The 14,272-nt window shown below is 35.6% G+C and overlaps 1 pseudogene; it reads left to right on the top strand.

The window, feature by feature from the left end:
- The first annotated feature begins 665 nt into the window (after positions 1–665).
- The window catches only part of LOC120195495, a 33,182-nt pseudogene continuing 19,575 nt past the window's right edge, over positions 666–14,272 (top strand).

Below are 14,272 nucleotides of genomic sequence, written 5' to 3'. Positions count from 1 at the left end.
AATGAATAGAAATTTAATTATTTTTTAAATTTAGAGTGAAACAAAGGGTTTAACTGGAATTAATTATACAAAATCATAAAATTTACATTTAAAATTTCATTAAAATTGTTAAAAATTAAAATTATGAAATAATATTATAAAATTATTATTTTATTTAAAAAAATCTAATTAAAGTTAGATATATGACATGTATTGATAGAAATATCAACATTGTCGTCGTCTATTCACTTTTAAAATGTAAGTTTAATAAATTATTCTATTTTTTAAGAGAAATGAATTTGTTCAAAGTCAAAATTCATATAGACTTAAAGAATATTTAAATCAAAATATTTAAAATAACTAATTATAATTTTAAGATTTTAGATTAAAATGTCCACTATTCAGTATTCTAACGTGTAGAAATAAAAAAAAAATTTCCAATAAAAAGAATTAAAATAATTTTAAATATAATATAGAAAGATTAAAATAAACTTTTAAATGTAATATAATTTTTTTAAGAGAAAATAACCCACATTTGGCCCATGTTCAGCTAAGTCTGATATTTATCCCTAAAAAGAACTGGGGTAAGAGCCACGCACTTCGCACGTGCGAAACCCTTCCGCTTTGATATAGTATAATCGCTGACATACCTCTTAAGAAACAAAAGTATAATCGCTGACTACTTTAATAAGAGAAGAAAACAAGGGTTTTCAAGTCACATTTTAACCGATATAAATCGACAAAAATGGCGATGGCGAGCGTGCGATCTTGTCTCCTCCGATCAGCCCTTCGCGGCGGATCTCGGCCAACTGCTCCTCCCAACTGGGCTTCGCTTCCTCTTCTCATCACGACGATGCTTGTATACGGGCTATTCTTTATCTATTTTTTTGTTCGTGTAGATACTCATTTTCGTCCGGAACATTAAGGGCTTTTATTATTATATAGTATATAATATATATAAAATAATTGTAAACGTAATTTTTGAAAGTATATAGTATATGTTTTGAAAATGTATTTTTGAAAACATATAATACATAATTTTTTTAAAAAATAGTTTTGAAAACGTATAATATATAAGTTTTAAAAACGGTTTTGAAGACGTATAATAAATGTTTTTTAAAACGGTTTTTGAAAACATATAATATATAGTTTTTAAAAATATTTTAAAAAAAAGTATAATATATAGTTTTAAAAAATAATTTTGAAAACATATAATATATAGTTTTTAAAACAGTTTTTAAAACGTATAATATATAATTTAAAAAAACGGTTTTTGGAAACATATATAATATAGTTTTGAAAACATATTTTGAAAACGTATATATAGTTTTTAAAATATTTTTGAAAATATAATATTATAGAGATTTTATTATATATTATATTAATATAATATTAATTTTTATTTTTTTTATTATATATTTATATTATATTTTAATTTCATTTTTATTCGGTCCAGGTCTAACTCTAGGTCCAGCAAGGGTATGAGTACCCAACCGGGTAGGTAGGCTTGACCCAACAAGCCCACCCTGTTAAAAGAGCCCAAGTTTTGCCTAGGGTTTCAAATCTTAGCAAAATACGCCGCGCGTTCTAGGCCATTAGATTAAGACATGAATCAAGGGCCACAATTGAAGCAAGTTAGGGTTATAAAAACCCTAGAAACACATACCAATGCATAACCGCACAAGGGCTGTTGGATCTGGCCATCTAATCCAACGGTCAGAATCCATCGAGAACAACTGGTAACAGGGCGTGGAATACACATGCAAGTCATTGACCGATTGAAATCCTCGACACTCTAAACCAAAATCGCAGGAAAATAAGAACCAAGACGTTCCACTAACCATTAAAACGGAAGAGTCAAGCACGATCACCGGGACTGAACCATCCCGGAAGAATCAGTAACACCCTGAAATATTCGGAACCACAATGGCCGGTTACGAGGCTATAAAAGCCTCATGCCATGCAAATAAGAAACACAACCGGAAAAGCATCGAAGCACCAAACCAAGTAAATCAAAGCAAAAAAACCAACCAAAAACCCAAATAATATTCGACCAAGAGAAATCGAAAGCAACCATATAGCCAAAAAAACAACAAATAACATTCGAAAATAGAAAACTAAATCCAAAGGGGGAGAGGCAAACGTCGATTTAGGCTCAGATAAGGCAACAGTCGGTGGAAAGCTCGCCATAAAAGGTAAAGTCGAAACCTTTTTTGTTAGATCTACTCCATTTGGGGTGTATTTCAGGTAGTTAGGCTTAAGTTTTAGGTTCGGGGAGTGGAGAGCAAGCTTTTGAGGTAGGCTTAGGTTTTTTTGGCCACCTTCGTCGGTGACCAAAGCGGCGGTCCGGGCGGTGGGGCTCTATCGGCAGGTGGTCGGCTGAAGGCAAGTTGAGATAGAGTTTAGAGAAAAGGGAGAGGATTTGATTTTGAGAGAAATAAGTGAAATGTTATTTTTTTGTGATTTGGACGGTATATATTAGGTGGGCCTTTGTGTAAATATGAAATTCTTAAATTATTTTCGTTGTTCTTGCAATTTTGATGCGTAATTCATTTTGGTCATTTGTTGTAAATTTTCCCTTGAATTTTGAATTTATTCAATTTAATCCCTATTTATATTTTTTTATATTTATGCAATTTGACTCCATAACTTCTTATTTTCTTCTTGCAATCTTTAATTAATTATAATTTAATAATTGATTTTTAATTCTTTTTAATTTGGTCCTTTTAATTCAAATTTTCTTTTAGTTCTCTATTTTATTTCCTTTGTTTATTTTATTTTTTATTTAGCATTAATTTGATTTATGTTTCTTAGGTCAATTTTAAACCCTTCAATGGTAAGTAATTCAGATCGAACTTTTAAATTTTAATTTAACCTTTAATTTTCACAATTAAGACAACCAAGAAATTAAATTAGTACCGAATTGACAGTATAGGGGTGTTAATCTTTCCGTAACTGTAATCGACTCCCAAATTCGATTCAATTCTGGTAAAAACGTAGATCAGGTAAAATGGTAAATTAAGGTATCCGATCAACCTAATTTTAAATGATCGGTGACGGCTCTATTACATCAAATTTAAGTCAGAACCTGATTTCGGGCTCACCAGAAATACAATTACGACAGCTTGGCGACTCCGCTGGGGACAGGTAAGTGAGTCAGGCTAAAATTAATTTTCGGTTGTCTTCTTAAGTGAAAATTGTAACTTTAAATTTTAATTTAACTTTTCGATCCTTATTATTTACCTTTAATTATAATTTTTCAAATAAATAGTCGTACTGATTATTTCTAATATTTTCGGCTTTTCAAAAATTTATCTCAGGCTCTATACCCGAGCTCCAAACCCTTTCATAAGTGGGGGTGAAAGCGACGCCTTCGTGGGAATTTATTCTGTGTATATGCATAACAAGTAACCTTCGGGATTCATATACGTTATGTCTTCGTGTGAATTAATTCTTCGTACAGACATAAGGGAATGTGTCATCTCGAGTTTAACTCGGTCCACATAAGCTTGTAATGGGCTTAGGACTGAGGGTCTAGCAAGCCCAAGGGGCACCAGCAAGAACTCGGGTACCCTTTTTAGAACCTAAACCGGGAAACTGTAAGGAATTAGAGCCCACTTCGAAACTCCATTTCAAAACCTAGGATGCTTGAGTTATTTCTTGTTTTATTTTCTGTTCAAAGTATGCGAACTGGAAAATATGTGGTTAGGACTTGCTCAAAAATTAACATGTAGGATATAAATCATGTCCAGGTAAGAATAAAAGCATGTGGGGGTAGATATAATGTGGGGTAGGAATTTTTACTTTCATTATTATTTTGATTTCTATTTTTATCTTAGTAACGTGTTTCCCTTTAATTTTTTGTTTTCTTTAATTTTTTTCATTCACATCATTTTAAAGAGGTGATTCATCCATAAAAAAGTGTTCGTTAAACACAAATAATTTGCATTAATGGACAAAGGGGTTGTAAGGCAAGATGTGAAAAATAAAGAGGTCCGACTAGTGTCAGAGAAGACTCAGAAGGGAAAGGGAGACAATTTGTAAGACGATTATGTATCAGATCTGGTTGGTTATGTTTCTTTCAGCCTTAAGCAGAACGCTGTTCAAGAATTGCGGAGCATTTGGGACAGAAAAATGACAAGAAACAGAAATTCTGCTAGCGGTATGATGATATCGCGCTTCTACTCTATGTCAAGATATATGAGCCCCTAATTCGAACCTTAGTGTAATTCTAGAATTCGGGGTACAACTGTTTTACATTTAATCAAGAAGACATGGTTCCCACAATCGAAGAGTATACTACTTTACTACATTGTAAATGAATCAAAATGGATCGGGTCTAAACTAAGCACATAAAAAGTCAACCTTTCAAGAATGGGTTGGCAAAGGTTGCAGGGGTAGATGAGAAGTGGGTAACTGACTGGATTCAACACAAGGGTAAAAGAGAGGGAATTGCTTGGACCCATATCAAGAAACTAATAAAGAATCATTCAGATGAATGAAAGGTGATAGAGTTTTTCGCACTAGGTCTCTATGGCTTAGTTATCTTCCCAAAAACTTTGGGATACATCGAGGCGGCTCTGGTGAAACTGTTCAAACAACTACTGAAGCGAGTGAACCCTACACCAACAATATTAGTTGAAACTTTTCGTTCTCTCAACTGATGCAGAAAGACTGGGGGGGAGGAAGATTTATAAGGTGCACATAGATTCTTCAGGTCTGGGTCTATAGTCACTTTAGGAAAACTGACGGGATTTCTTACCGCCGATTCAGCACCACTTATTCTTTTTTAGGGGAATTCCTTACACTAAAATAGAAAGAATGAATCCCAAAAGAAAAATGGGTAAAGGTATTCACGCACCTTCAAGATAAGCACATTGTCTGGAGAGCCCCTTGGTTAACCCATAGTGACATCCTTTATCGATGTGAAGACTCAGAAATCATAATGTTACTTGGATTGTGGAGAGGAGTAAGATATTCTCCACTTTTGACATTTCGGCAGTATGGGGCACTCCAGTTTCTCCCAACTACACATGGAATATTTGGATCAAAATTTCATACCATGAGGACAACTACAAGAAGAAGGTAAAAGATGTAGCTGGGTCATGGAAGAAGATATTTTGGCTGCAAAAGGCATGCTTACTCCAGTTTATTTGGAATGACGGAAGTTAAAAAAGAATGACACCATTCTCATACAAGATCATGAAGATACTCATACCATGAAAGAGCATCTTAAAACAGTCCCCTCCGAATTGGAGATAGCAAAGAAAGAATTTGAAGCTGAAAAGGAGGAGCTAAAACAAAGGCTAAGAGAACTTGAGGATAAAAGATTCCAATGAAAGTTAGATGCTGATACTCAAAAAGATCGGACAGACAAGTTAGAAAAAGATCAAAAGAAAGTCTGCTTTAAGTTGGAATATTTGAGAAAGGGGTATCATGAGAAAATTCAGAACAATTTCAGTCTGAAAAGATCTTCCGAATATTAGAAAGGTAAAGCTAGTAGCCTGAAAAGGAAGTTCGAAGGATAAGATGAAAAAGACAAATTAAAAGAATAGTTAAAAACTTCCCAAAGACGTTTGTTAGATAGACAACACCAGAACAAATGATTGAAGACTAAGGTAGCTGATATGGAGAGGTCTCTTCAAAGACATCAAGAATAAGATGGCAAAACTATAGCAGAGCTGGAGGCCATTGTGGACAAATTTATGGAACAAGTGAGCTTCAGATAGTTCCATTTGATGGGGGATTTCAATGGTGTTTTCGTTGGGAGCAAGCTTAACAAATGGTAAAAGCCAGAGATATGGTCAATCGAGACTTCTTAGAACAAGTACAGAAAGCGACACATCACTTGCACGATTTGGCGAAAGAAGCTAGAGTTGTCTAACAAGGTATTCCGCTGGTGACAGATGAAGGAAAAAGACTTGTCAACCTGTTAGAAGTCGTTTGGGGTCTAGAAGACTTAGTCAGAATATACCTTTGAGATGTTTTTAGTCTCTTAAGAATTAACACTTTTGTCCTAATAAAGATTATAATAATATACACATTTTTGGATTAGTGCCTTGAAAGGTACATGCATCATGCATTTTTACATACTTTGCATTTTTAATTTTTTTATCTTCATTTCTTTACATTCACATTAACTAACAAAAAATGTCTCATCAAAAAAGCAACAAACACAGGACATACCACCCCAAGCATTGGACACACCTCATCCTCAAAATACTCGTTCAAAGAAAAAGAAAATGAAAGCTAAGATTGTTTAACTCGAAGAGAACATGCTGAGGTTACAAGGGAACTTGAAGAAAAAATAAGTCAGAATAATCAAAGCACTCTGGAATCGATCACTAAAAGACAAAAGTCCTTGGTTCATCAATTCGTCACAAAGTTATTTGCCTTGAATTAGGCAAGTACTCCTAGGGCAGGGACATTTGAAGGAGTAACTGTGCCACCTACCCCGCAGGTGGTTATCTCACCGGAAATCCTACCAGGACTTCAAGGGGACTCATTCGCTGCGAAAACACAAGCCTCGTCTGCTATAAAATTACAAACTAATGTATCTAATCCTCAAAATAATTCGGATGATTACTATATACCAGATTTTGATGAAGATGACGAGGCAAAGAAAATGGAGGAAAAAATCAAGCAGCTGGAAGATTAGATGAAAATAGTTAAAGGGGACAATGACTATTATGGAGTTCATGCCTTGGAGTTAAGCCTAGTCCTAGATTTGATTCTTCCTCCAAAATTTAAAGTCCCAGACTTCAAAAAGTTTGATGGGAACAGTTACCCTTCAGCTCACATTACCATGTTATGTCGAAAGATGACAAGACACGTAGGAAATGACCAACTCCTGATTTATTGCTTCCAAGAGAGTTTTTCAGGTTCGACTATCAGGAGGTACAATCAGTTGAACTGCTCGCATATCCAGACATAGAAAGATCTCACCAAGTCATTCTTGGACCAGTACAAGAACGTAAATGATATGAGACTGGATCGTGTTATGCTACAGTGCATGGAAAATAATCATAACGAAAGTTTCTGATAGTATGCACAACGATGAAGGGATTTAGCTGTGCAAGTTCATCCGCCTTTGGATGAGAAGGAAACCAGAAAGCTCTTTATGCAAACATTGAAGCCTCCTTACTTCGGGCACCTGGTTACAATCACATCTGGATTTTTTTTTGACTTGGTTATGGCTTGGGAGATGATAGAAATGGCCATAAAACATGGCTAGATTGAAGGAGGGGTGTCCAACAAGAAACCTCCTATTAAGAAGAGGGATAGAGATATCAACAACATCAATACCTACAACGCCAACGCCAATGCCAACAAAGGTGTTACAATTTCTAAACCAAAATCAATTACAGTTGTACCGTTAGGTACTTCTAGACAAGATTCAAGGGAACCCAGGAAAGAAAAAGAAAAAGATTATTTCGATCCTATTCCCATGACTTACAAAGAACTTTATCATCAACTCTTTGACACTCATGTAGTGTCACCATATCCGATAGAACCTATGAAGCCCCCATACCCCAGGTGGTATGATGAGAACGCACATTGCGATTATCATGTCGGTATTCCAGGGCACACTATTGAAAACTACCTCACATTCAAGAGAATTGTGCAGAGAATGCGCAATAGGAATTGGATCCACTTCAACAACTCAAGAGCACCAAATGTCGCACAAAATCCTTTGCCTAATCATCAAGAGGTTGGGATTAATGTAGTTACTGAGGAGAAAGGCAGTAAAGTTAAAACCAGTGTTTTTGAAGTTGAGTCTCATTTGGCTTGGTTGTTGAGACAAATAGTGAAGGCAGAACTTCTTGCACCACATCCCAGTGTAACAGAGTATACAGGTAGTAGTTATTGCTGCTATCACAACGAAGAAGGGCATGATGTGCAAAAATGTAACACCCCCAACCTATATCCGACCCAGATACGAATCAGAGGTGTCACATTGACTTTTCAAAATGTTTACTTTGACAAAATCCTATAAAATTTAAAACTTTTATTAAAATAACAATACAATAATTTACATAAATACTATCAAAATGATTACAAAAATCTATTAGAGCATTTGTGATTTAAACCGTAATTATATGCCAACATAATTCTTACAACAAAATAACATATTGTTTAAAGCATTTCTGATCTGATCACTTCATGCTACCTTCCTATACTTTAACTCGGGTCTTCTTGCTTCTTGGTACCTACGTGTAAACCACTTACACGCTAAGTCACAGACTTAGTGAGGCATAATAACACATGTAACAATGAATTCATGACACATGCACTACTATCATTCCATCATGACATTACAATTTACATGTAACTAATAAACTGTAACACATATGATCATGACATGCACAATCTTATGAGAGTTTCAATTCAATTTATCTTTGGATGCCCATGTACATTGTTGAGAAGAGGAGGTACGTGAGTACAATGAGGTTATGCACAAATGTTGTCACCACGGCTCGAATAAATTCCCACTAGGGGCACTTAAAATTGTCCGAATGACCACTATGTTCCGAATGACCATTTATAACCCTCGACTCTTGGCATTCCAATTATATCTACAACTCTCATATCATATGACATGGGCTTAAATATGAATGCCTGTTAAAATTTCAAGTCACTTCTCATATAAACAAATCACATGTACATATATGACCATTTATCTTTTCATACAATACTTAGAACTGTTCTCTTATAGTTGCATTTATCACATATTATATCATATCAAAACAGGTATAAATTATACACATACTCATTATAATCATAACATATGCATGTACGTGAATTTGAAATCATTAACTCAACTCTAGGAAATAGACTTATCATAACTCTTATTTCCATAAAACAATATTTATACTAACTATGGTATGCACTCACCATAGCCTTACTTGACTCGGATCAATTTTAGAACTTTATCTCTCTCTCGACCGTTTCTAAATCTTTGATTGTTCCGGAATGGGTTTATGTTCAATATCTACATAATCATACATTTATACATATCAGTATTCCAAATAGCATACTCTGATTCTTCATTTCTTAAACTAAAGGAAATGCTAACTTTCATTTTCTATTTGAAGTAGTATCGGTACCCCCTGTAGGGTATCGATACTTCCCTAGTTGTGGTATCGGTACCATGCCTAGGTATTGATACCCATATTGCATTCTATAATTTATGTTTCAAAGATGGTATCCATACCATCCTTATGGTATCGGTACCCTTTGGTATCGATATTGTTCTTTAGGTATCGATACCTCATGAATTCATTATCTATTTTACTCTTGAAGTATCGGTACCTGATAAAGCAGTACTGATACCCATAACCCAGAAATCACTTTTTAAGCCTGAACAATCATCCATATCAACTTAAATTCTTCATGTTTCATTCCCTTTCATACTCTTAATTCACATACACATACTTAAACCCATTTGTACTCATTTATTCCATCTTTACCTTCAAAGTTCTATCCTCTATATGGAATTCAAGAATCATACCAAATTTTCAATATGTTCTACTTTCAATTTTAACACTTACTATTTCTTAATTAGGTTGATGACAAGTCAATTTCTGTTTCAAACTTTATTTACTAACCCTTTTCTAAGATTTCACTTATTCCCCTCTTATCTTTAATCATTCCTAACTTCCTTATCTTTTGATTTTAAGATGACTTAAGCTTTCCTTAAGCTTAAGTATCATCTAATGATCAAAACCCGTGCTTAACTTTAACTAATAATCAGCTAATAAGAAAACTCATCTTTCCAATGACCTTCACGTATGGAGGAAGAAGAAGAAGGATAACTCTGGAACTTTGATTTTTGCCTTCTTTCCATCCACGTGGGTTTAATATAACCATAATAAAATTTAATTATTTCCTTTACTAAATGACCATTTTTCCCTTCTATTCCCCATTCTTTGTAATTCAATCTACACAATATTTCCCATATAAGTCCTTGAACTATTCAATTATTCTACTTTAATCACTAAATTCTGAATTTTTACAATTTATGCACTAACCCGCTATTGAGGATGTTACAAAAATATCCAAAATTTATAGCCTTGATCCAACTGATGATGGACAGAAAAGAGCTGGAATGTTATGAAGAGAATAAGAACACTCTGGAAGCAGACATTTGTGCAACTGGAGAAATATATGATCAAGGATATGGCGCAAGGCGCCCTTTGATAGTCACCCTTAAGGTGAAGCCGATAGAGAAGGCACCAGAAAAGGTAATGATTATAGTACCTATACCTTTTCCCTATAAAGACGATCGACAAGTGCCTTGGAAATACGATTGCCGCACTATGAAAGAAAGTGCTCATAAAGCGGGGCGTGTTGTTGGAAGTGGGAAGTGTTATTCCCAGAAAGTTCATCCACCAAAGACTACTTGAGCCATTCAAGGGAGATGAATCAGTGGTAAATAAAACTATTAAAGAGGAGGAATCAACGGAGTTTCTGAAATTCCTAAAGCATAATGAATATAGTGTTGTGGAGCAACTACACAATTTGCCAGCACGTATTTCGATGTTAGCACTACTACTGAATTCGAAGACACATAGAGATGCACTGCTGAAGGTCTTAAATCAGACCTTTGTACCACAAGACATGCCAGTCAACAAGCTGGATAGACTGGTCAACAACATTCAGGTTGACAATTTTATCTCATTTTCTGATGATGAAATCCCATCCGGAGAAATAGGTCAGGCTAAATCATTACACATTACAACTCACTATAAGGGATATGCCTTGCCAAGTGTGTTAATCGACAATGGATCTGTTCTGAATGTGATGCCTTTGGTCACTTTGAAAAGACTACCAATGGATACCTCCCATATGCGAGCATGTCAGAGTGTGGTCCGAGCATTTGACGGGATAAAGAGGGAGGTAATCGACACGATTGAAGTACCCCTAACCATTGGAACTGCCATTTACAACATCGAATTCCTGGTGATGGATATTATACCTTTCTACAACTGCCTTTTAAGAAGGCTATGGATACACCAAGCTGGGGCGTTGCCATCAACACTTTACCAGAAAGTGAAGTTTGTCATTGATGGAACACTTATCATCATCAACGCTGAAGAAAATATAGTGGCAAGTGTGACCACTGATTCCCCATACATTGAGGCGGATGAAGACGCTTTAGAATGTTCATTCCGTTCATTGGAGTTCGTAAATGCCACATCCGTGGCTGAAGGTGGAAAGATTTCCAGACCTAGGTTCTTAGAATGCTCCAAGATAGATCTAAAGCAAACCATGGGAAAAGGTGCTGAGATAGAAACATGATTTGAAAGTCTTTTGTAGGGAAAAATTGACACCATTTTTCTTGTCACAAAGCTAGATCAATTTGGGCTTGGGTTTCAGCCCATTCACCAGCAGAAAAGGAAAAAAATTCGAAAGCGCCAAGAAAAAAAATTGACCGGATTGACTGGGGATTAAATTCAGTGGGAACCAATGATATTCCCTCCTCTTCAAGATACATTTATATTTGATGGCTATGTGTTTGAACGACCTTACCAGACTTAGAGGTTGCTTTGAAAAACTTGAGCATCAATGCCATAACAACGAAAAACACTGAAAATGTTGATAGATCTATAACCCGTCTATTATCACCGGGGTTTGTGCTTAACAAATGGACGACTGAAGAACTACCTGTGGTTTTCAAATTTCTTTCATAGTCCCCAGATATTAATGATGCAGACAATGATGATTCTAACCCAGAGGTGGATTTTGAACAACTCAATTGTCTTGGGAAATTGATGAATGTGACAATGAAGAAGAGTGCAACTTACCTTCTGAATTATTAAGGATGGTGGAAAGAGAAGACAAACAAATATTGCCACATAAAGAGAAAATAGAAGTTTAGAATTTGGGCACAGAAGACGAAAAGAAAGAAGTTAAAATTGGTACAGCACTTTCATCTAAAGCAAGGCAAAGCCTGATAGACTTACTCCAAGAGTACAAGGACGTGCTTGCATGGTCTTTTCAAGACATGCCTGGCTAGATACAGATATGGTAGTCCATAAATTACCCATCATGCCAGAATACAAACCCGTACAACAAAAGCTCAGGAGGATGAGACCTGAAATGCTCCTTAAAATAAAGAAAGAGGTCAAGAAACAGTTTGATGTTGGTTTTATTCAAGTGTCCAAGTATCTGAAGTGGGTGGCTAACATAGTGCCAGTACCAAAGAATGATGGAAAAGTGAGCATGTGTGTCGACTACGAGACCTTAACAAAGCAAGTCCTAAAAATAAATTTCCCTTGTTGCACATAGATATTCTGGTGGACAATACGACAGGAAATGTTTTCTTTTCATTAATGGATGAATTCTCATGATACAACTAGATTAAAATGCATCCAGATGACATGGAAAAAACCACATTCGTCATAATGTAGGGAACTTTCTGCTACAAGGTGATGTCCTTCGGATTAGAGAATGCTGGGGTAACATACCAAAGAGCTATGGTGACCTTATTCCATGACATGATGCATAAAAATATTGACGTTTATATTGATAACATGATTGTCAAGGTACAAGCTGAAAATGAACATGTTGAAAATTTGAGAAAACTCTTCCAAAGGTTGAGAAAGTTCTAGTTGAGAATGAATCCCAACAAGTGTACCTTCGGAGTAACATATGGAAAGTTGTCAGGCTTCATGGTTAGCAGGAAAGACATAGAGATTGATTTGGATAAAGTCAAAGCCATCTAGAATTTACCTCCCCCCACAAACACAAAAAGAAGTTCGAGGTTTTCTGGATAGATTGAATTATATTGCGCGGTCCATATCTCAGTTGACCGACAAGTTCGACCCAATTTTATACCTTCTTCGAAAGAACAACTCTGAAATATGGGATGAGGACTGATAAAATGCATTCGAGACAATAAAAGAGTATTTATCTTACACTCCTGTCTTAATGTCTCCCATCCCGAGAAAACCTTTATTCTTATATCTGTCCATCTTTGAGAATTCAGTGGGATGTGTCATGGGACAACATGATGAGTCCGGAAGAAAAGAAAGAGCCATTTACTACCTGAATAAGAAATTCACCGATTGCGAGGTTAGATATTCACCCATTGAAAAAGTTTATTGCGCTTTAGTCTGGGCTACACGAAGGCTCAGACAATACATGCTGTACCACACCACTTGGTTCATTTTCAAGTTAGATCCACTAAAGTACATGATCGGTGTGCTTGCTCTCTCTGGTAGGTTAGCCTAATGGTAGATGTTATTATCTGAATTCGACATCGAATATGTGAGACAAAAGACTATAAAAAGAAGTGTTATATCTGACTTCTTGACAAGCAGAACCTCTGAAAACTATGAACTCCTAGACTTCAAGTTCCTAGATGAAGATTTGATGGCCATCTCTTTAGAAGAAACGAACACTTCCACATGTGACTCCTGGAAAATGCATTTTGATGGTGCATCAAATGCGTTAGGACATGGCATTGAAGCTATCCTAGTCTCACCCAAAGGAAATCATTATCAGTTCACAAGCAGATTGAACTTTGATTGCACTAACAACATGTGAGAGTATGAAACTTGTGTTTTAGGGACCCAAACTATTATTGGATACAATATAAAGATTGTCGACACCGTTTTTCGCCCGGGCGGGGAAATACCGATACCGACTCGGGGGTATTTTCTTTGAAAATCGTTTAAAAATGTGAGGAGTCGCCACCAATCATTTAAGGTGAGATTGGAACACCATAAAAACCGGGTGATTTTAATAAAATATTTTATTTTAATAAAATATCGAAATTTAGGGTCTGCTAAAATCCAGAAATCAGGTTCGGGAGTCAGTTACGCGTGGGGAAGGATTAGCACCCCCACAAGCGCCCAAAAATTGGTACCTAGTTGATTTCCCAATATTTAAAATCAGAAATTTTGAGTTCGATCTTTAATTAATTTAAAAATCATTAAGGATGCAGAGTTTGAAAAGGGTATTCGTTTATTGAGACCGATAGAATTCTCCCCCGAGCGTAAATGCGGGAGATCAACTATTGTGCCTAATAACCAAACATTGCCTCGTTTTTAGAAAACATGATGTGGTTTAGAAAAGGATGCCGATTTATTTAGGGAATTACCAGTAGTCACCCCCTGAGCGCGATCGCGGGATATATACTATTAATTCCTTAATAAGTGAACATTGGCTTAAGTTTTAAAAACAATGCAATCAAGCAAAATCTTATTTAATCCTAATTAAACTAAAAGTAAACTAAGGCTTTTTCTAGCTTAAAGTTAAGAGACTAACCTAATTATTAAACTAAAAT

The sequence above is a fragment of the Hibiscus syriacus genome, unplaced genomic scaffold, assembly GCF_006381635.1.
Source record: "Hibiscus syriacus cultivar Baekdansim isolate YM2019G1 unplaced genomic scaffold, ASM638163v2 tig00117016_pilon, whole genome shotgun sequence".
NCBI lineage: Eukaryota > Viridiplantae > Streptophyta > Magnoliopsida > Malvales > Malvaceae > Hibiscus > Hibiscus syriacus.
The sequence above is the reverse complement of the archived record's forward strand: the minus strand, read 5'-3'. Positions and strand labels throughout refer to the sequence as shown.